The following is a 23,415-nucleotide window of genomic DNA, read 5'->3' on the forward strand; positions in this document are numbered from 1 at the left end:
CCCCCCAGTGGCGGCAGCAGTCCGTTTCGCTTCAGGCGCGATCCGTGATGAGGGGGAGGCCATTGATATCTGGCCACCCCCTCGTGATCGCTCCTGGCGAATGAGAAGCTTCCCCCGCCTGTGAACTGTAAACACAGGCAGGAGGAAGTGATGTCACTCTCCTCATGGCAGTCTTTTTGCCCGGAACACTGAGGAGAAAAGACATCCAAGTAAGTGCACCAACAGTACACTGACACATAGGTACACATAGGCACACAAATAACCCCCTGATCACCCCCCAGATCACCCCCTACCCCCCAGTCACAGTGTCACTGATTTCAGTGGTCATTTATTTACTGATCACTGCATTTAGTGTCATTTGTGACTGTAAAAAGTGTCAGGGCAGTTAGCTTTAGGCCCTTTAGGTTTAGGGTAGCCCCCTACCCCCCTAATAAAGGTATAACCCCTTGATTGCCCCCAGGTAACCTTTTCATCCCCTTTTTCCAGTGTCACGAAGCAATTGTTTTTCTGATCGCTGCATTAGTGTCACTGGTGACGCTAAGTAGCCAGTTATATTTTTAGGTTCACCGCCAGTTTTTTATAGCATCAGGTACCCCCATATACAACCTAATAAAGGTTTTAACCCCCTGGTTGCCCTTAGAGTTAACTCTTTCATCAGCGATCACCGTAAAAGTGTCACTGGTGATGCTGGTTAGCCAGTTAGTTATTTAGTTATTTAGGTTCCCCGTCAGGTTTTTATATAGCGTCAGGTACCCTCATATATTACCTAATAAAGGTAACCCCCGATTGCCCCTAGTTAACCCTTTCACCAGTGATCACCGTATAAGTGTTACAGGTGACACTGGTCAGTTAGTTTGCTTTTTATAGTGTCAGGGCACCCGCCATTTATTACCCAATAAAGATTTAACCCCCTGATTGCCCGGCGGGTGATATTAATTTGATTTTAGGGTCAGATAGGGTCTGCATCGTCACAGGCAGCGTCAGGTTAGTGCCAGTACCACTAAGGCCGCGTACACACGGGCGGACTGTTCGCCCAACCTTGTTCGGCAAACAGTTTCATCAAACAGTCCGCTCAAAATTTGCATGAGCGGACTTGCCCACACACGAGCGGACTGTTTGACGAACAAGGTTGGGCAAACAGTTCGCTCAACTTTTGAAATGAACGGACTCGCCCACGTAAGGAGGAGGCAAATCCGCCCATTTCGAGCGCGTGTACAGGTAGGCGGGGCCCGCGAAGGAGACGTCGCGGGCTCCGCCGCCTGGAATGGGCTTAAAGGGGAACCCCAACGCCGAAAAAAATCGGCGTGGGGGTCCCCCCCAAGTCCACACCAGACCCTTGTCCGAGCACGCTACCCGGCCGGCCAGGAAAGGGGGGCGAGCGAGCGCGCCCCCCCTCCTGAGCCGTACCAGGCCGCGTGCCCTCAACATGGGGGGTGATTGGGGAAGGGGGGGCCGCGCGGCCCCCCCACCCCAAAGCACCTTGTCCCCATGTTGATGAGGACAAGGGCCTCTTCCCTACAACCCTGGCCGTTGGTTGTCGGGGTCTGCGGGCGGGGGCTTATCGGAATCCGGGAGCCCCCTTTAAGAAGGGGGCCCCCGGATACCGGCCCCCCACCCTATGTGAATGAGTATGGGGTACAATGTACCCCTACCCATTCACCTGTGAACTAAAGTACAATAAAAAACACAACACAGAGAAAAAATATTTTATTGCACAGCTCCGGGGGTCTTCCGTCTTCGGGGGTCTTCTCGCCGGACTCCTCCGCTATGTGTGTGTAGCTCTTTTGCTAGCGGAGGAGTCCGGCTTTCTTCCTCCCCGCCGCCGGCCTCTTCTCCCGACTTCGGGGGTCTTGTCCCCCTCTTCGGTTCTTCTGCCGTTCCACCGCGCCTGGTCCGGTGGCCCGGTCTTCTGTCGCCGTCTTCCGTTCTTCTGTCGCCGCCTTCGGTTCTTCTGCCGGGCCACCGCGCCTTCTTGTAGCTCTTTTACAGGCGGTGGCCCGGTCTTCTGTCGCCGCCGCCGCCTTCCGTTCTTGTTCTTCTTCTTGTTCTTCTTCTTCTCCTGGAGATGTTGACTCGACGAGCTCTCCGGCCGGAATGCCAGGGACACGCTCCGCTGCCACTTATATAGTGACAATGGGGCGGTGTCACATGGTATATGTCACATGGGTTGGTCACATGGTGACCCCGCCCCCTTACGATGTCATAGTCCCCATGTGACATCAACCCATGTGACCAACCCATGTGACATATACCATGTGACACCGCCCCATTGTCACTATATAAGTGGCAGCGGAGCGTGTCCCTGGCATTCCGGCCGGAGAGCTCGTCGAGTCAACATCTCCAGGAGAAGAAGAAGAACAAGAAGAAGAACAAGAACGGAAGGCGGCGGCGGCGACAGAAGACCGGGCCACCGCCTGTAAAAGAGCTACAAGAAGGCGCGGTGGCCCGGCAGAAGAACCGAAGGCGGCGACAGAAGAACGGAAGACGGCGACAGAAGACCGGGCCACCGGACCAGGCGCGGTGGCCCGGCAGAAGAACCGAAGAGGGGGACAAGACCCCCGAAGTCGGGAGAAGAGGCCGGCGGCGGGGAGGAAGAAAGCCGGACTCCTCCGCTAGCAAAAGAGCTACACACACATAGCGGAGGAGTCCGGCGAGAAGACCCCCGAAGACGGAAGACCCCCGGAGCTGTGCAATAAAATATTTTTTCTCTGTGTTGTGTTTTTTATTGTACTTTAGTTCACAGGTGAATGGGTAGGGGTACATTGTACCCCATACTCATTCACATAGGGTGGGGGGCCGGTATCCGGGGGCCCCCTTCTTAAAGGGGGCTCCCGGATTTCGATAAGCCCCCGCCCGCAGACCCCGACAACCAACGGCCAGGGTTGTCGGGAAGAGGCCCTTGTCCTCATCAACATGGGGACAAGGTGCTTTGGGGTGGGGGGGCCGCGCGGCCCCCCCTTCCCCAAGGCACCCCCCATGTTGAGGGCACGCGGCCTGGTACGGCTCAGGAGGGGGGGCGCGCTCGCTCGCCCCCCTTTCCTGGCCGGCCGGGTAGCGTGCTCGGACAAGGGTCTGGTGTGGACTTGGGGGGGACCCCCACGCCGATTTTTTTCGGCGTTGGGGTTCCCCTTTAAGCCCATTCCAGGCGGCGGAGCCCGCGACGTCTCCTTCGCGGGCCCCGCCTACCTGTACACGCGCTTGAAATGGGCGGACTTTCCGAGCGGGAACAGTCCGCTCATTTCGAAAGTACAGCGGACAAGCCCACACACGGGCGGACTGTTCGCTCAAACACAGTTTCAGCGGACAGTTTTTCGGAATTTCCGAAAGACTTTGTCCGTCCAACTGTCCGCTGAAACTGTCCGCTGAAAGCCCACACACGAGCGGACTGTCCGCCCAAACACTGTTCAGCGGACAAGGTTGGGCGAACAGTCCGCCCGTGTGTACGCGGCCTTACACCCACGCGCAAAACATACACCTGCCTTAGTGGTATAGTATCTGAACAGATCAATATCTGATCTGATCAGATCTATACTAGCGTTCTCAGCAGTTTAGGGTTCCAAAAAATGCATTTTTAGCAAGATCAGCCCAGATACCTTCTAGCACCTGCTTTTAGCCCCTCCGCCCAGCTCAGCCCACCTAAGTGCAGTATTGGTCGATCATGGTAGCGTTTGCAGAGTCAGGCCTGATCCCTGCGGTCACTAGCAGTTTTTTTGGTAGCGTTTTATACAGTTGCTGACAGCCTAGGTGCTTTTTAACCTGTGAATCTCACTAGTTGTACCAGTAAATTTTGTCTGGCGACGAAGGTGAGGTCCCTGCTAAGGTTAGGCGTACCCGATACCAATCTTCTTATGTTGTTGAGGTGCAAGAACCACAGGTCCCTCGTATGGAGCAGAGAGTCAGTACTAGCACCGCTATTCCATCTGGTGAACTGGAAAGCACCAGCGGCCTAGTACACCCTGGAAGTACATCCAGCACTGCAGTAACACTTGGTGATGTGGCAAGTCCCATAAGTGCAGTTCAAGCTGGCGAGCTGGCAAGCACAAGTAGTGTCCCACTGCCACCAAGAAGAAGACAAAGACAGGTCCGTCATTCCCATAGTGCCCTTCCAGCAGAATTCGCCAATCCTGATTGTGTGCCCACCACTTCTATAGAACCCCTACTTCCCCCATTCACTGGCCAACCCGGTATTCAGGTGGAAACGCCACTTGATTTTTATTCGCTATTTTTCACGGAAGATCTCTATAGACGTGTTGAGCCGCATCATGCCGAAGACTTGGTAGAGTGGATGACCAAGCCCTCTTCATCCTCCTCATCCTCTCTCACCCAGGCTCAGAGTACTAGCAAAGCAGCTGCCAACGCATCCTCTTCCCTAGTCTCAATGTCATCATCAGTCACTCCTTCCCTAGACCCACCATGTCCTCCTGAGGAGTCCCCCGAACTGTTTGAGCACAGTGTTAGATACATGTGCCAGGAGGATGCCCAGTGTTTTGAAGGCTCAGATGATGATACTCAGCTAGAGGAAGGCAGTAGCATGAGCGCAAAGAAAGGGGATGCTCAAGAAGGACAACAATCTGGCAGTCATGTTCCACCAGCTGCAGCATGCTGCCAGGTTTGCTCCAGTGATGAAGAGGGAGGGGATGATGAGGTCACTGACTCCACGTGGGTGCCTGATAGGAGAGAGGAGGAGAAGGAGGAGGAGGAGGAGAAGGAGGCACATCTCCACTGCAGAGCTCCGGCTGTGCAGGGCGCTGCCTCTGCGCGTTATTCCAAAAGTTGTTTGGTGTGGGCCTTTTTTGAGACTAGTGCATCAGATCGCACCGCTGCTATTTGCAACATATGTCTCAAGCGTATCTCGCGTGGCCAAAACATCAGCCGCTTGGGCACCACATGCTTGACCAGACATATGTTTACCTTCCATGCAGCTCGTTGGCAAGCGTACCTTAAAGACCCACACCAAAGAACAAAGCGGACCTCTTGTCAGGTACTCACCAAAGCCGAAGTGCTGAGAGCGGCTCCCCTTGCAGCTGGGTGCACAGTACCCCTGAGGATGGAACAGTGGGTACAGGGCACAGAGAGGCACAGGTTACCAGCAGGTGACTGGAATGCAGCAGGTCTACTGAAGGAAGAGATGCCCGTGCAGAAGATCTTAGAACTGGTAGAGGTAAGCGCCTGCCAGGGGTTCCAACACCTGGAGTGGAGGCCGAGGGTCAAACACAGGTACAGTCCGTGAGACAAAGGATATTCCAGAGGCAGGCCAAGGGTCAAGCACAGGTATCAGTCCGCGAGATAAAGGATATTCCAGAGGCAGGCCGAGGGTCAAGCACAGGTATCAGTCCGTGAGATAAAGGATATTCCAGAGGCAGGCCGAGGGTCAAGCACAGGTATCAGTCCGTGAGCCAGCAAGGCTAAGTGCAGAAAGTCTGTTTAAACAAGCCAGGGGTCAGATCAGGAGAGAAGCAGAGTGGTCTTCAAACAAGCCGGGTCACAACAGGAAGTGGTCAACAGGAACAGGAAACAGGAACACAGGTGAGCTGAGGAGACAAACCAGCAAAGACACAGAGCACATTGATGCCTTTTATAGGACTGTCAGGCCAATCAGGTAAGGCCCATAGCCGTGTGCATAGGCTTGCACATGCGTGTACGACATTGTGTCGTACGACGCATATGCATATGTCGTTGTGCAGCTCTTCCCCGCAGGCGCATGGGGAAGTGCCGACGTTGAAGTCTGGTGATTCTCTGACACCTCTCCTTGCTCCTCATCAGGTGGGATCTCCAACCCCACTAGACCTTCAGTCCTCTCTGAAACCTGCACTGAGAGGAATGAAGGTGTAGAATTAGGTGTGTCACAGCCAAGTGCTTGCGGGAACTCTGCTAGCAGTACACCCACGTCCGATTGTAGCAGGCAAATTTCCCTGGCTGGACCGTAGAAAGAAGTTCACTCCCAGCCATCCACATGCCCAGCGCTTGGCTAAATTGCTAGCACTTCAGCTACTGCCTTTTCAGTTGGTAGACTCGGCCCCCTTCCCGGAGTTTGTGCAATGTGTGGTTCCTCAGTGGTAGCTCACGGTAGGCGATTCCGTCTCTCTACTGGCATGTGGAAGGCAATGTCCTTGCCTCGCTGGACAGGGCGGTCAGCGGTAAGGTGCCTTTTACTGCTGACTCATGGTCCAGCAGGCATGGACAGGGACGTTACCTATCTTTCACGGCCCATTGGGTCACTCTTCTGGCAGCTGGGAAGGATGCAGGACAAGGTGCAGTAGTGTTGGAGGTTGTTCCGCCACCACGCCTCCAAAATGCTACTACTGGTTGTGACACACCTCTCTCCTCCACCCCTCCTCTTCTTCTTCTTCCATGGCCTCTTCCAGTGCTCTGTGCTAGGAACCAGCGGTGCTCTGTAGGCGTTCAAGGGGCTATGCAAGTACGCAGGCAAAAAGAAGCCATGCCGTGCTTGCGCTGGTTTGTTTGGGGGACAGGAGCCACACTGTGGCAGATATTTTGTCAGCTCTGCAGGGGCAGGCCGAGAGGTGGTTGACGCCACGCCAGCTTAAGCCAGGAATGGTGGTTTGCGACAACGCCACCAACCTCCTCTCCACTCTCTGACAGGGACAACTGACCCATGTGCCCTGTGTAGCTCACGTCCTTAACCTGGTGGTGCAGCAGTTCTTGAGCAGGTACACAGGCTTACAGGATGTCCTGAAGCAGGCCAGGAAAGTCTGTGTGCATTTTCACCGATCATTTAATGCCAGTGCTCGGCTGGCTGAGCTCCAAAGGAGTTGAACCTGCCCAAGAACTGCCTTATATGTGACATGCCCACCAGGTAGAACTCAACGTTGGCCATGCTGCAGCGGCTGCACACGCAGCAGAAGGCCATCAATGAGTACCTGTGCGACTATGACACCAGGACAGGGTCAGGGGAGCTCGGTTTTTCTCACCACGCCAATGGGGCATGATCAGGGATGTATGCACTATCCTGTCACCGTTTAAGGAGGCCACAAGGATGGTGAGCAGTGACAGTGTATGCATCAGTGACACTGTACCTCTTGTCCACCTGTTGGAGCATACGCTGCGTTGAATAATGGACAGGGCACTTGAGGCAGAATAGAGGCAAGAAGAGGAGGACTTTCTTGCCTCTCAAGGCCCCCTTTATCCAGACAGTGTTCCTGCTGCCCCACCCATCACACAGAAAGAGGACTAGGAGGACGAGGAGGATGATTGTGTCAGCATGGAGGTGGAGCCTGGCACTCAGCAGCATCAGTCTTGTAGGGATGATTTACAGTCCCAAGAAACCCGTGGACTTCTACGTGGCTGGGAGGAGGTGGCTGTGGATCATGTGTCCTTAGTGACCTAGAGGACTCCGGACAGAATGCCTCAGCTAACCTACGCTGCATGGCCTCCCTGATCCTGCAAAGCCTGCGGAAGGATCCTCGTATTCTTTCGGATCAAGGAGAAGGACCATTACTGGCTGGCCACTCCTTGATCCACGGTACAAGGGTAAGGTTGCGGACCTTATCTTGCTGTCGCAGAGGGAGCAGAGGATGAGACATCTCTGGGAGGCCTTGCAGAAAGGTCTGTGCAACGCTTTCCCAGAGACTGGGAGCTTACAAACTCCTGGTCCTGGACAACGTGTTGCTGAGGCTTAGGTCAGAAGGAGCGGCGGAGAAGGTGGCCGTCTGACCGATGCGTTCAGACAATTTTTTTAGTTTGCAGCCCTAAGGTATGATCAGTTCCAGTCACCATCGCCAGCACCTGATTTACATGGTGCAGAAATACCTAGGGGCAAGGTCAGACTTGGACACCTTTCCAACCAAAAATCCTCTGGCTTACTGGGTCTTGAGGATGGATCACTGCCCAGAGCTTGCACAGTATGCAATGAGCTACTGGCCTGTCCTGCATCCAGCATTCTTTCGGGAACGCACCTTCAGTGCTGCTGGTGGCTTTGTAACCGATCACAGGGTGCGCCTGTCCACCGAATCAGTTGATCAACTGACCTTCATAAAGATGAATCATTCTTGGATCACCACCAGCTACCAAGCACCTGAAGCTGATGTAACCGAATATTTTTTTTGGAAATGTCACATCCCTTTAAGACTGCCTATGCTGATGCTGAGTGGCTGTCCTGTTATGTTGACTGACTATCCTCTTCCTCCTCAATGATCCCGCTGATATCTTGGAAGAACATTTTTGGTTCTGGGTGATGCCACCAGCCCAATTTTTCAGCCCCTGTTTAACAGGGGCGTGTATTTACAATTTTTGATGCAATATTTTGCAGCAGGGCTCATTCCTGCACTCCAAATAGAGTATATGGGAGAGGTTGCAGTGTTGTGGCACCAGCACCAGTGCCCTAAGGCCCAATTTTTCAGCCCCTGTTTAACAGGGCATGTAATTAAAATTTTTGATGCAATGCTTTGCAGCAGGGCTCATTTCTGCAATCCAACTAGAGTATATGGTAGAGGTTGCAGTGTATAGGCCCAATTTCACAGCCCCTGTTTAACAGGGGCATGTTATTACAATTTTTGGTGCAATGCTTTGCAGCAGGGCTCATTCCTGCACTCCAACTAGAGTATCTGGGAGAGGTTGCAGTGTTGTGGCACCAGCAATCAGTGCCTAAGGTCCAATTTTTCAGCCCCTGTTTAACAGGGGCATGTAATTACAATTCTTGAAATAATATTTCAAAGCAGGGCCCGTTCCTGTGCCCACCGAGAGTAACTGTGAGGACTTATAGTTTTGTGGCACCAGCACCACCACCACAACCACCAAAGGCCCAATTTTTCTACCACTGTTCAACAATGGCATGTAATTACAATTCTTGATATAATTGTTCACAGCAGGGCGCTCCAGCGCCCACCAAGAGTCACTTTGAGGGCTCACAGTGTTGTGGCAACACCAACACCTTTTTCTGGAATTTCTGCAGAGCATTTAGGGCAGGCCCCTACTTTCAAACATCCAACTTACAAACGTCTCCTACTTGCAAACAGAAGGAGATAACAGGAATTGAGATGATTAAAGACGGACGGCAAAAAAAATTATACAGGGGTGATAACCCTTCCCTAATGTTTTCCTTGAATCTTAAAAATTGATTTTTTGACTGGAGCTACTCTTTAAAAATGTACCAGTTCAAAATTACAAACAGATTCTATTTAACACAACAAACCTACACAGTCCCTGTCTTGTTTGCACCGCCTGTATACTGCTGTTTTGAGTATATAGGGCCTGGGGGCCCCAAGCCTATCCTTTTTATTTATTTAGATACGGGGGTTCCCCTTAATATCTGTACAAGACCCAGGGGCTGGTAATGGGCAGGGGGGGCTACCCATGCCATTTTTCTCAATGATTTTCACCCATATTGCCGGAACCAGATATTACATTAAAACGAATTTAAATGACTTTTTTTCCGTTAAATGTCATTTTGTGCAGGGACTCTTCTAAACATGGGAAACACGTGGCACTTCACAGGCATACTATAGAAACCCCCCAGGCACAATATTTAAAAGGAATATTTCACTTTTTTTTTCACTCCCGAAAAAACTTCAGTTTTTAAAAACTATTTTGGCATTGACCCATGTCCCCTGGGGCAGGAGCCAGGTCTCCATACCCTTTTTAGGACAATATCTTGCATATTAGCCATTAAAATTAGCACTTTTTATTTCGAATGTTCGAGTCCCATAGACTTCAATGGGGTTCTAAAGTTTGCACGAATTTTGGGTCGTTCGAAAGTTCTGGTGCAAACCGAACTGGGGGGGTGTTCGGCTCATGCCTATTCTGTAGCTTCTCCTGAGTATGGATACCACATGTGTGAGACTTTTTGGGAGCCTAGCCGCGTACGGGACCCCACGCTTTCTAAGGGTTTCAATTTTTTATTTCACTCCTCACTGTTTTGGAAGCCATGGAATGCCCATAACCCCCCCCCCCCCAAATGACCCATTTTGGAAAGTAGACACCCCAAGCTATTTGCTGAGAGGTATGGTGAGTATTTTGCAGATCTCGCTTTTTGTCACAACGTTTTTAAAATTGAAAAAATAAAAAACTTTTTTTCTTTACTTTCTTCATTTTCAAAAACAAATGAGAGCTGTAAAATACTCACATAACTCTCAGCATATATCTTGGGGTGTCTACTTTCCAAAATGAGGTCATTTGGGGGAGTTTTGTGCTATCTTGGCATTTTATGGCCTTCGACAGTGAGCCCTTGTACACACAGTTGGACATTCCGATGGAAAATGTCAGATCGGACCGTGTTGTCGGATAATCCGACAGTGTGTGGGCTTCATCGAACTGTTTCCGGCGGAATATCAGACGGGCCAAGTTTGAGAGCTTGGCTATAAAACTTTCCGACAACATGATCCGATAATGTGTAGAGAATTCCGATCGGATAAAGTGCCACGCATGCTCAGATCAAATTCCTAGACCAAAGCTATTGGCTACTAGCCTGAACGTAGTCCCGTCATAACGAAATAACGCCATCACGTTCTGAACGATCAGATTTTCCCGACAACTTTGTCCGACCGTGTGTATGCAACACAAGTTTCCGGCAAAATCTGTCTGACAAAATCCAACGGATTTTGTTGTCGGAATGTCCGACCATGTGTACAAGGGCTGATAGGTAGTGAGGTAAAATCAAAAAATTGTGTCCTTAGAAATCCTGAAGGCAGTGATTGGTTTTCGGGGCCCCTGTATGCGGCTAGGCTCCCAAAAAGTCCCACACATGTGGTATCCCCGTACTCAGGAGAAGCAGCAAAATGTATTTTGGGGTGCAATTCCACATATAACCATGGCATGTGTGAGCAATTTATAATTTAGTGACAACTTTTTTTTGTCATTATTCAATCACTTGGGACAAAAAAAAAATTCAATGGGCTCAACATGCCTCTCAGCAAATAGCTTGGGGTGTCTACTTTCCAAATTGGGGTAATTTGAAGGGGGGGGGAGGGTTGTGCCATCTTGGAATTTTATGGCCTTCAAAACTGTGATAGGTAGTTTTAGGTAGTGAGGAGTGAAATCAAAAATGTATGCCCTTAGAAATCTTGAAGGCGGTGCTTGGTTTTCGGGGGGTCACATACGCGGCTAGGCTCCCAAAAAGTCCTACACATGTGGTATCCCCGTACTCAGAAAAAGCCGCAGAATGTATTTTGGGATGTAATTTCACATATTTCCATGGCATGTGTGAGCAATATATCATTTAGTGACAACTTTGTGCAAAAAAAAAAAAAGATTTGTAATATTCCCGCAACTTGTGGCAAAATATAAAATATTCCATGGACTCAACATGCCTTTCAGCAAGGAGTTTGGGGTGTCTACTTTACAAAATGGGCTAATTTGGGGGGGGGGGGGGGGTTGTGCTATTTTGGTATTTTATGGCCTTCGAAACTGTGATAGGTAGTGAGGAGGGAAATCGAAAATTTACACCCTTAGATATCCTGAAGGTGGTGATTGGTTTTCGGGCTACCGTACGCGGCTAGGCTCCCAAAAAGTCCCACACATGTGGTATCCCCGTACTCAGGAGAAGCAGCTACATTTATTTTGGGTGCAATTCCACATATAACCATGGCATGTGTGAGCAATATATCATTTAGTGAAAACTTTTTGTAAAAAAAAATTATTTATTTTTTTTGTCATTATTCAATCACTTGGGACAAAAAAAAAATATTCATCGGGCTCAAAATGCCTCTCAGCAATTTTCTTGGGGTGTCTACTTTCCAAAATGGGGTCATTTGTACTGCCCTGCCATTTTAGCACCTCAAGAAATGAGATAGGCAGTCATAAATTAAAAGCTGGGTAAATTTCAGAAAATGTTCTCTAGTCTGTAGATGCTATAACTTTTGCGCAAACCAATAAATATACGCTTATTGACATTTTTTTTACTTAAGACATGTGGCTGAATACATTTTGGCCTAAATGTATGACTAAAAATAGGATTTTTGTACTCACCGTAAAATCCTTTTCTCTGTAATTCACCGACCGACACAGCTCCTCTCTGTAACTAAATGGGTTGTATAGCCTGCCATTAGGAGAAACTAGGCAAAATTGTTACACAATACACAGAACTTTAAACCCGCCCCGTGCTATCAACCCTCCTCCTGCTACCCTCCTCCTGCTGCTACCAGCTTCAGTACGTCAGCAAGCAGTATAACGTAGAAAAAAGGAGGGGTGGGTGCTGTGTCGGTCGGTGAATTACAGAGAAAAGGATTTTACGGTGAATACAAATTCTTATTTTCTCTTATATTCACCAACCGACACAGCTCCTCTCTGTAACTAAATGGGACGTCCCCAAGCAGTGCCAAACGAGGGGTGGGAAAACAGCATTAAAACTTCATCCACCATGACAAGTGGGAACTAGTGAAACTAAACCCACAAAAAAAAAAAAAAAACAGCAGTGTGTGGAAACTCCACCATAAAACCGGGCATCCTCAACAGGAGTGATCCCCCAGACCACAACATTGCGGAAGTAATGCAACAGTGCATTAACAAAACAGTTTTTATCGAAAAACCAGGAAAAACTCAATAGCAACTACATGGCCGTCTGCAAAACTTTGCGGCCAAAAACAGCATCAGCCAATGCACTGACGTCTACCTTGTAAAACTTGGTAAATGTATGGACAGGCGACCAGGTCGCCGCCTTACACACCTGAGCGACCGACACTTGGTGTCTGAAGGCCCAAGACGTTCCGATTGCTCTTGTAGAGTGGGCCGTGACTGGAAAGGGAGGCGCCTGCCCCTTCAAGGCATAGGCTTGGACTACAATCTGTCTGATCCACCTGGAAATGGTGGCCAACGAGACCGCCATGCCCTTCTTAGGACCAGGAAGCTGTGACAGACAAGTACACCTTCAGAGCCCTAACCACATCGAGAGCGTGAAGGGCCACCTCTCTGGGGTGCTTCGGCTTAGGACACAACAATGGTAATACAATGTCCTCATTGATATGAAAAGCAGAGACCACCTTCGGTAGAAAGGACAGTTGCGGACGCAACACCACCTTATCCCTGTGGATGACCAGATAAGGCGACTTGCAAGACAAGGCCGCCAGTTCCGAAACCCTCCTGGCCGATCTGATGGCCACTAGAAAGACCACCTTCTGTGATAGAGTCAACAGAGGAATCTCCCTGATATTCTCAAATGGTGGCTTCTGAAGCGCCGACAACACCAGGTTAAAATCCCACGGAGGCAACGGAGGACGCACCGGAGGGACTACATAGTGCACTCCCTGAACAAAAGTACTCACTAATGAGAGAGACGCTAGGGGTCGCTGAAAAAAGACAGCCAAAGCTGAAATTTTCCCCTTAATTGTGGTCAATGCCAACCTCTGGTCTACACCTTGCTGAAGAAACAGCAGGATCCTGGATATAGAGAAGGGGCGTGGATGCCACCCTTTCTCCTCACACATGGAGATATAGTACGATGGTATATCTTCCAAGTACGATGGTATATCTTCCTGTAAGAAGATTTCCATGCCCTCAGCATAGTTGGAATCACCGAGTCCGACAGACCCCAGTTCCTCAATACCTGGCTCTCAACAGCAAGGCCGTTAAAGCCAGCGATGGTAAAGCAGAGTGAAAGATTGGACCTTGAGATAGGAGGTCCTCCTGCAACGGCAGTCGCCAAGGAGCATCTGCCACCAGGCGTACCAAGTCTGTGTACCAGCCCCGCTGAGGCCAATCTGGGACAATCAGGATTACCGGAATCCCCTCGGCTTCCACTCTGCGAAGCAGACGTGGCAACAGTTTTAGCAGAGGAAAAGGAATAGATCAGTTGGTACCGATCCCACAGAGCCACCAGCACGTCTGACGCGTCTGCCCACGGATCTCTTGTCCTGGACACGAATCTTGGTACCTTTTGATAGAGATGGGAGGCCAGTAGATCTACATCTGGTGTGCCCCACACCTCCTGATGCAATGCCCACTCTCCTGGATCCAGCATCTGTCAACTCAGATAGTCCGCCTGCCAATTTTCCACCCCTGGGATGTAAATGGCCGATAGGGCCGGTATATGTCGCTCTGCCCACCGAAGTATGTGAGCGACCTCCCGAGCAGAGGCTGAGCTTCTTGTCCCTCCCTGGTGATTCATGTATGCCACAGCCGTGGTGTTGTCCGACTGTATTCTGATCGGGCGTCCTTGAAGACTCATGGACCATGTGTGGAGGCACAGCCTGATCGCTCTTAATTCGAGCAGATTGATCGGCAACTTGGATTCCTCCGTCGACCAGAGGCCCTGAGCCGACTGAATCCCCATCACTCCACCCCAGCCGGACAGACTGGCGTCCATAGTGATCACCGTCCATGTCAGAGGAGGGAATGATTTTCCAGACTGAACCACCGGGGACCTCAATTACCAGATCAGGGAGTCCCTGACTGGTTGGCTCACCTGGATCTGTCCATCCAGAGACAACAGAGACTTGTCCCACTTCATCAGAATCTCCTTCTGCAGGTCTCTCTTGTGGAACTGGTCATAAGGTACTGCCTTGAAGGAGGCCACCATGAGCCCCAGCACTTGCATGCAGAAGCGGATCGATGACCACTTGCGGCTTATCAGTAGATTTGCCGCCGATCTGAGAGCACTCAAATTGTCTGAGGGGAGAAAAACCCTTGCTTCCCTGGAGTCCAATCGTAACCCCAGGTACTCCAGATGCTGAGTTGGTACCACCACCGACTTCTTTAGGTCCAACAGCCACCCAAAATCTTGCAGGGTCTGCAAGGTGATCGCCACATCCTCCAGTAATTCTGAGGAGGAAGAAGCTCTCAGGAGGAGATCGTCTAGGTAACCCACGATCGCGATCCCGCGTTGTATCAGCAACGCCAATACTGGAGCCAGTACTTTGGTAAAAACTCAGGGGGCTGATGCCAGGCCAAAAGTAAGAGTCACAAACTGGTAGTGGGCTTCCCCGACTGCCAAACGCAGAAATTTTTGATGCCGACGGCATATGGGTATGTGCAGGTACGCATCCTGGATGTCCAAAGATGCCAGGAAGTCCCCTTGATTTAGTGCAGCGACTACTGAGCGAACTGATTCCATTCTGAACCTCTGCACTTTCAGAAAGTTATTGAGGGCCTTCAAGTCCAAGATTGGACGTACCCCTTCCTTCTTGGGAACTTGGGAACTACAAACAGATTTGAGTAGAACCCTGGAAGCGTTCCGATTCCGGAACTGTACAATCACCCCTGATTCAGCAAGTCCCTCACCGCCCCTAACAGGGCCTCCCAGTGAACCGGGGACATGGGTATGCTGGAGGTGAAGAATCTGTTTGGCGGCCAAGAGAGAAACTATCTTGTAGCCCATGGAAATTAGATCGCAGATCCATTGGTCGGATAACCGGGAGGTCCACCTGGCTGCAAACTCCTGAAGGCGACCCCCCCACCCGGGACACAGGTGGGGGCAAACCTTCATGCGGTAGCACTTTTGTTCGCAGGCTTGTTAGGCTTGCGATTCCAGGGGCGCTTCTGACCGTCCGTGGGTGTCCTGTCGGGCTGGGGGGCGTTTCGCCAAAGCAAAAAGCCGCTTGTGAGCAGAAAAAAAGGGCCCTTGCCTGCGGCGTGGCTCCTTAGCCTTCCTGGCCTGTGGGAGTAGAGTACTCTTACCACCCGTGGCATTTTTTATAATGTCATCCAGCGAGGCTCCAAAGAGCCGGTCGCCAAGGAAGGGAAGATCTGTCAGGGCTTTCTTGGATGCCTGGTCAGCAGACCAGCATTTCAGCCAAATGAGGCACCTCAGCTCCACAGCTGACACTGAATCCCTGGACAACAGGGGGAGAGCGTCCAGGGCAAAGTCACAAACGTACTTAAGGCCATGCACTAATTGGTCTGCTAGCTCCACGCAGACAGGGGAGGCGTTCTGCTCTCCCAATTTGTGGTGCAAAAGTTTTGCCCGCTCAGTCAGTGTCCGCGACACCAGTGCGGATGCCAGTACAGGTCGCACGGTTGACCTAAACAAGGAACGAGCCACTGCCTCGGCCTTCCTGTCCATGGGATCCTTGAATGCAGGAGTCCCCTCAACCGGGATCATGGTCACTTTATTCAACCTAGATACTGGGGGGGTCCATGACCGGAGGAGCCGACCACTTTTTGAGAAGGCTTTCCTCAAAGGGGTAACGAAGCGCCAAATTTTTGGGGACCGAAAAGGTCCGTTGCGGGCGACCCCATTCCCTGTAGATGAATTTGTCAAAATAAGTCAAATACGGGAACACCTTAGGTGAATGTGCTGGCTTGCGGGACCCAAAAGGGACCGGAAAATCAGCAGAGGAATCTGCTGGCTCCTGAATCTTCAGGGTATCACGCACAGCTGTGATAAGTGCTCCAACAAGCGCCTTGTCACGCCCGGACCCGGACGGGGAATCATCATCACTATCCGAACGGTCCTGGTCAGCCACGTCTGATAGGTCAGAGCACGGGTCTCCAGCCACAGCAGGGCCCGAGTCTGCATCAGAGCTCTCCCCAAGGGATGGGGGGGCTCCTTTTCTGACACGTGCCACCTCAATTTTAGCAACATAGGAGTCAAGGAATGCCGTTAGGGTGTCCATGTGCACTGCACTAACCGCAGGTGACCCGGTTGCTACAGCCTGGATTTTGGGGGAAGAAACACCAGTTTCTGAAGCTATGCTGACCCTATCCTGTCTGCCACCTGCAAGGGGACTTAGGACAGTGAAGGTCCCACCCTCCTGCTGCCGCCACGTTGGGGGGTGGGGGTGTACTTAGCGCTAGACTCACCACCCGGGGGCATTCTGTGAATGCTAACAGTGCCTGTAGTCCCTAGGAGGTTCCCAGTTGCAGAGAGGAGAAAAAACGGTTTCAGCAGCAGCAGCTTCAACAGCGGTGCAACGATCCGTAGAACAGCTTCAGCGTTCAGCACAGAGCCATCCAGTTTCCCACACACAGTGAATACAGGAAGTAACAAGAGAAAACACATGTCATGCTGCCGCAAGAGGACAGCGGTGCAGAAAGCATTCAGGCTATAATAAAATGGCTGCCAATGCAATTAATAGGAAGCCTAAGTAAGATGACTGCTGAAGATCACCAGGGGAATCTATAGCTTTCCCAAATCCAAGATGGCCGCCGGAATAGCGCCATGAGGTGAACAAAGTAAAAATAAAACCGAGCTGCCTGCTGACAGACAGACAACCTCCACAAAACTGCATTTTTTGGGACCCCCAGACCTGGAGCAGGACTGAACAGCAGCCGCACAGAACCCCCACAGGTGAGAAACAGCGACCCACACACACACATACACTGCCCGCAGCGCATGCAGACATCCCCCTCAAAGGGGGGAGGGAGGGGTGATAGGGACTTGGGAGAGAAGATAAGGAGGTGAGTTGGCCCCCGAATCGACCCCCCCAGGGAATGCCCAGCTGCTCACCCCACCAAAGTGGGGAGAGCCATACATACCAGTCCTGAAGAGCTGGGAGACATTCCATCACAGACCTACGCCTGCGCAGTTACAGGATAGCTGTTGGCCACGGTATACTGTGATCCAGACATCAGTAGTCCGGTCATATGTATAGCACGGGGCCCGCCCCCCGGGGTGGGATTAAAGTTCTGTGTAACAATTTTGCATAGTTTCTCCAAATGGCAAGCTACATTTAGTTACAGAAAGGAGTTGTGTCGGTCCATGAATATAAGAGAAATTGAGTTTATTAGATTTTTCTTATAACAAAAAAATAGAAAAGATAATACATTTTCTGAATTTTCCATTGATATCGCAAAAAAAAAAAATCACAGAGGCAATCAAATGCAATCAAAAGAAAGCTCTATTTGTGGGAAGAAAAGGACATCAATTTTGTTTGGTTACAACATTGCATGACCCCCGCGCAATTACCAGTTAAAGCAGTGCAGTGTGAAATTGTAAAAAGACCTCAGGTCCTTCGGCTGACAATTGGTCCGGGGCTTAAGTGGTTAAAGTATTACCAGACCCTCTTAACTGTGGTGGGGCATGTCTGCTCTTAAGGGATGGGCACAATGGAATAGTCCCCTGTGGGACATAGTCTATGGCAGTGGTCAGCAACCTGTCGATTGCAGGCTACCTTTTGACCGCAGACAGGTGACAGGTAGACTGTGAACCCCCACCTTCTAGGTACCTTTTAGGTACCGGACAAACTCTCTCTGTGCCACCAGCAGTGCCTTTGGTTCTTGTGTCTCAACACGACCCTCCTCCGCCACTGTCATTAGTGAACAGTGGGCAGCGAGAGCCAGCACAGCCCAGGACAGAGGGAAGGAGGAGGAGCTGACGGACTTAACTTTTTAAGTTAACCCACAGGTGATTGGTTGCTAGGTCTTAAGCAACAAATCACCAGCCTGTTAATATGAAAAGTCCCTCGGTCAGCCTCCACCCCCTGTCCAGAGCTGTGCTTTCTTCGCCGATAATCGCTGTGTGTATATCCTTGCATTCTGAGTGCCATGCACTCCTAGACCCTGCAGTCTGACCCCAATGCTCTCCTGATCCCTGCATTCTGAGAGCAACACACTCTTTACGCACTACTTGACCCTGCATTCTGAGCACAACGCACTCCTGATCCCTGCATTCTGAGCGAAACGCGGTCCTGATTCCAGCATTCTGAGCACAATGCACTCCTTCACCTTGCATTCTGAGTGTAAGGCACTCCTGATCCCTGCATTCTGAGTGCAACACACTCCTAAACCCTGCATTCTGAGCGAACCACCCTTTTAATCCCTGCATTCTGAGCGCAATGCACTCCCTGTCCCTGCATTCTGAGCACACCGCACTCCTGATCACTGCATTCTGAGCACAATGCACTCCTTGACCCTGCATTCTGAGCATAACGCACTCCTTATTCCTGCATTCTGAGCATAACGCACTCCTTATTCCTGCATTCTGAGCATAATGCACTCCTGATCCCTGCATTCTGAGCATAAAGCACTCATGAACCTTGCATTCTGAGTGTAATGCACTCATGAACCTTATACTCTCTTGTAATGCTTATTTTATTTTGTGCTCACAAACACACTGCGTTTGCAATCTACGTTTGGGGTTAACAATGTATTATCACCCACAGTAGATCACAAAGGCAGTGCGTTTTGAACACTATGCAGGAAGCACACATGTAAACATACACTTTCTGGCACTGCTTTCTGGTGTGAACTGGCCTGAACAACAGGACACTGTGCCCGGGGATCATAATTATATATATATATTTCCTCATTAAATGTATTTTAACAGCTTTAATGAAGGCTCGAGCAGACCTTAGTTTGACCTTGTCAAGCTTAATTAAAGTACTGTACATAACTTTCCCGTATTCCAAATAATTATTTTAACCAGCTGTTATAAGATGTTGTCATCTTATCTATATGATTTATATGCATTTAAAGGACTTGAGACAATTCTATATAACTTGAATCTATTCTAATGAACTTTCAATCAGTAAACTATAAAAGTATGAGAAAGAAGCAGAGAGATCATCTAAAGTTCAACATTTTCTATATCTACGAAATAACATATATTGGTTAATATGAAATTCGACTACTTTTAAGCAATCTTTTGCAAACAAACATAAATGATTATAAAATAAGGATCTAAATTCTCTAACGTTTCCCTCTTGTTTATACTCATTTTTGACAGTTCTTTCAGCACTCCAGCTTTCAGGATTTCACCAAAGTCCATCATATAGTTCCCACATGAGAGTCAGAGGTAAAGTTCTTATACTCGTCCTCATCTGTTTCAGAATGAAGTCCAGAATAGAGTTCATTTAGATCTTTTTTGAGAAACATAGTCTTTGTTAAGGACGTGTCAATGAACCGTTCAAAGAATTCTCGGACACAGGGAATGCAACAGCAACCACACAGGGTCAGTACTTTGGCTGCCATCACTATTGAAATGAACATATTTCTCACCAGTTCACCCCATTTATCGAACCATGTCTCTAATGCCCCGTACACACGAGCGGACTTTTCAACATCCAAAGTCCGTCAGACCGAGTCCGTCAGACTATCCGATCGTGTGTGGGCTGCAACGGACTTTAGCTTCGCAAAAGTCTGACGGACTTTAGAAATGAAGCATGCTTCAAATTTTCCCGACGGAACTCCGCCGGACCCGGTCCCCTTTGAAAACTCCGCTCGTGTGTATGCTACTCCGACGGACTAAAACCGACGCTAGGGCAGCTATTGGCTACTGGCTATGAACTTCCTTATTCGAGTCGGGTCGTACGTCATCACGTTCGAATCCGTCTGAGTTTAGTGTGATCGTGTGTGGCCAAGTCCGTTCGGCCGAAAAGTCTGTCAGAACTCCGTCGGAACTCCGGCGGAACTCCTTTGGAAGTCTGTCGGACATAAGTCCTCTCGTGTGTACGGGGCAAAAGAGTACAGCTAGAGGATCTTCCTCACCAGAGTTTTCCGACAATTCTTCGGACTGCATCTGCAATTGTTAGGGATGAAAGTGCAACAGGAGGTTCCGAACATCTTGCACACCCCTCCCTTCTCTGCCGACAGCATATCAAGAGCAATATGATTTTGCCAGGCTGTCAGTGAGGTTGCATCCAGTTGGCTGGCTACTCCTTTAAGGGCATCTCTGGTATAGTTCACAAACCTTTGCTGGTTATAGTAGATGTAGTTTATCCAATCAACATTCTTGTTAGGATTAATCCACAAAAAGATGGAGATGAATCCGGTGGATATCTGGTCTTGTGCTTTGAATTCATTAGGAACTCCTTGTGGTACTGCGATGTAATCACTGTAGACTCGATTGTCAAACGATCCTTGTGGTGCATTCCTTTTCATTCAGAAGTGTTGTTTCTTCAACTGTGGCAACTTTATCTCATTACCTACAGGTAGGGATGAGCCGAACACCCCCCTGTTCGGTTCACACCAGAACCTGCGAACAGACCTAAACTTCGTGTGAACTTTAGAACCCTATTAAAGTCTATGGGACTCGAATGTTCACAATCTAAAGTGCTCATTTTAAAGGGTAATATGCAGGTTATTTTCTTAAAAAGTGTTTGGGGACCTGGGTCCTGCCCCAGGGGACATGGATCAATGCAAAAAAAAGTTTTAAAAACGGCCGTTTTTTCAGGAGCAGTGATTTTAATAATGATTAAAGTGAAACAATAAAAGTGTAATATTCCTTTAAATTTCGTAGCTGGGGGGTATCTATAGTATGCCTGTGAAGGGGCGCATGTTTCTGGGGCTTAGAACTGTCCCTGCACAAAGTGTCATTTGTGCAGGAAAAAAAGTCTTTTAAAATCACTTGCGGCTAAATTGTCGGGTCTCCGTAATACAGAGAACACTCAATGAGTGTTCTCTGTATTAGCCGACAATTCATTCATTCATTGATTAAAAGAAAAAAAAAAAGAGTCGGGGTTCCCCTAAATTCAATTACCAGGCCCTTCAGGTCTGACATGGATATTAAGGGGAACCCCGTGTCAAATTTTAAAAAAAAATTGACGTGGGGGCCCCCCCAAATATCCATACCAGACCCTTCAGGTTTGATATGGATATTAAGGGGAACCCCGCATCAAATTAAAAAAAAAAATTGACGTGGGGGTCCCCCTAAAAATCCATATCAGACCCTTTATCCGAGCACGCAACCTGGCAGGCCGCAGGAAAAGAGGGGGGGACGAGAGAGCGGTCCCCCCTCCCTCCTGAACCGTACCAGGCCACATACCCTCAACATTGGGAGGATGCTTTGGGGGTCTGTGACCCCTCAAAGCACCTTGTCCCCATGTTGATAAGGACAAGGGCCTCATCCTCACAACCCTGGCCATTGGTTGTGAGGGTCTGCGGGCGGGGGGCTTATCAGAATCTGGAAGCCCCCTTTAACAAGGGGACCCCCAGATCCCGCCCCCCCCCCCTGTTTGAAATGGTAAGGGGGTACAAAAGTACCCCTACCATTTCACAAAGAAAGTGTCAAAATGGTTAAATAAGACAAACACACTTTTGAAAAATTCCTTTATTAAAAATGAAAAAAATAAAAAAAAGATTCCAGCGGTGCTAATCCACTCTTGCTATCCAGCGACGGATCTCCGGGGTCCAGCGATGGATGATCATATCCAGCGACGGGGGATCTCTCAGTCCAGCGCTGTCCATACATCCTTCTTCTGTCTCCACTCCGGAGACAATGCAGAGAGCCCAGCACTGCCGTTTCTTATATTAGGAGGGCGGGGCCACCCGTCACCTGACCCCGCCCCTCTGACGCTGGAGAGGGAAGCCAGGGGTTCCCCAGTGACGTGTGGGTGACCCCGCCCCCTCTGATGTGGCCCCATTAGACTGCAGGTGATACGCAGAAGAGAACGCAAGCTGGATTCCCAACTGTGCACAAAAGGCTCACCAGAATCGGGAGACAAACTGACTGCCCCTATCCGAGACAATCATCTTGGGTAGCCCATGTAAGCGAAAGATCTCCCGAGCAAAAATGGAAGCCTGTTCCTCAGAGGTGGGCAACTTCCTAAGTGGAATACAATGACACATCTTTGAGAACTGGTCAACCACCATAAGGATAACAGTGTTGCCTTGGGAATTGGGCAATTCCACATTGAAATCCATAGACAGGTGAGTCCAGGGCCTCTCTCCATTGGGTATGGGTTGTAGGAGGCCCACTGAAAGGTGTCATGGAGTCTTACTCTGAGCACACACGGGACAATCAGCTACGAAAGCAGTAACATCAGCCCATAGACTAGGCCACCAGAATTGTTGGGAGATGGCCCAAATGAGTTGATTCTTCCCAGGATAGCCATCTGCCTTGGGAGAATGATAAGTCTGGAGCACTGCACTACGGAGACTCTCTGGGACAAAGCAACGGTCACAAGGTTTATCAGGAGGAGCATGGACCTGAGCAGCAAGAATTTTGTCACCCAAAGAAGAAGTAAGACTGGTGGGAACCGTAGCTAAGATACGATCAGAAGGAATCATAGGAACCAGAACCGACTCCGACTTGGAAGTGGAGGAAAATTGTTGTGACAAGGCATCAGCCCTTACATTCTTAGTACCGAGTAAGAATGAGACAATGTCTTCTGATGGCCACGCGTGACATGTCCTCTTTTAACATCCTATCTTGGAATGTCCGGGGGCTCAATTCTAAATTTAAAAGGGCAGTTCTCTTTAAATATCTGAAATTGCACTCCCCCCATGTGGTGCTGCTTCAGGAGACGCACCTTGTGGGCAGCAAGCTGTTGGCACTGAAGAAGCCATGGATCCAGAGAGCCTTTCATGCCTCCTACTCTACCTATGCCAGGGGGGTCTCGGTGTTGATTAGCAAATCCCTTCCATGTGCAGTGGAGCAGATCCACACCGATCCTCAGGGTAAATACGTGATAGTGGTTTTCACAGTTTGGGGAACGAGATATATAGTGGTAAATGTATACTTGCCTCCTCCCTTTTCAGCATCCACCTTATACACGATCCTGGAAAAGGTTACCCCGTACTGCCCCGCTAGGCTGTTACTTATGGGTGATTTTAATGCCATTCTAGCCCCAGACTTAGACAGACCGGTCC

Source organism: Lithobates pipiens, unplaced genomic scaffold, assembly GCF_037356315.1.
Source record: "Lithobates pipiens isolate NorthernLeopardFrog02 unplaced genomic scaffold, aLitPip1_a1.2 Scaffold_11, whole genome shotgun sequence".
NCBI classification, from domain to species: Eukaryota; Metazoa; Chordata; class Amphibia; order Anura; family Ranidae; genus Lithobates; species Lithobates pipiens.